Here is a 1,323-nt window from a genome sequence, read left to right as displayed (position 1 = left end):
AAAAAAAAAAAAAAAAAAGGTATTAAAGGAATTAACATTAATAAGGGAACATTGATTAGTAGGGATCGATAGAAAGAATTGAACTTAATTATAAATAGAAATTTTGGAATCAAGAAAATCGTTTGGACGATGCCATCGTAGCACAAGAGGGCATTTCAAAAATCATTCAAATGATGACCCATAGGATATAAGTTATATAACAATATCTATTTCTAAGAGGTAATTTAATCGGAGACTACGCTTAATGAAGCGGACGTCACTAATTCGAATTCTTTCTTGTGCGACATATCAAAAAAAAAAAAAGGATATAACAATATCTTAGGAGCACCATTATAACGATTTGTGAACCATTTGAACGGTTACAACTTTGCATGCAAAAATAATACGTCCCAAACTTAAAACATGCGGGAGAAACCCTATAAAAACTTAAGAAACCCTAATCTTCTTCATTTGGACAACCTCCGGCAGCCATAGATCAAGATATATATATATATATATATATATATATATATATATATCTCAAACCTAAAACTTCTAGGTATAAAGCTTGGAACTTAAGAATTACGTTTGCAAATGTATGGCTTTTATTTGTTTATCCAAGTTTTTGTCCTTAATTAGCATCTTGTAGCCTATTTTATTATTATTATTTTCGGGTTGAGCAGTTATAAAGGTGATTCAGATGCTATAATTGTCCACCATTCTTCTTGACTTTCAGATCATCTTTCATCAACTAGTTGTTACGTCTTACGTGGATACATCTTATTCTCTTCTTCTTCTTCTTCTTATTCTTTATACATCTTGTTCTAGGTCACGCCAAACAATCAAAAATAAGAAAAATATTTTTCAAAGTTACGCTGAAACAAACAAAACCTCAGTAATTAATTGAAAAAGCTAATGAAATGAATGCAACTTTGGATAAAACTATTAGAAACATTGAAAAGTCAGTGCAATTGCTTGTAAAATTAGGTTGGCCAATGTTCTAGGTCATGCCAAACAATAAAAAATAAGAAAAACATTTTCAATATTACGCTAAAACAAACGAAACCTCAGTAATTAATTGGAAAAGCTAATGAAATGAAGGCAACTTTGGATAAAACTACTAGGAGCATTGAAAAGTCAGCTGGATGGCGTCGATTTGGTCATAAGTTGGAAAATCCGGACAAACTCATTAGTTAATTTAGGAGATTAGGTTGGAAAACTGAATTTTATGATAGCGTGCCAAGAAAACCATAGAAAAAAAAAAAAAAAAGGATTAAGAGAAAGGTTGTCGTAAAAAGTGATTTTTGAAGCGATCCAAACACACTGGATTGCTTGAAGATATGC

The sequence above is a fragment of the Corylus avellana genome, chromosome ca2 (assembly GCF_901000735.1).
Source record: "Corylus avellana chromosome ca2, CavTom2PMs-1.0".
NCBI classification, from domain to species: Eukaryota; Viridiplantae; Streptophyta; class Magnoliopsida; order Fagales; family Betulaceae; genus Corylus; species Corylus avellana.
The sequence above is the reverse complement of the archived record's forward strand: the minus strand, read 5'-3'. Positions refer to the sequence as shown.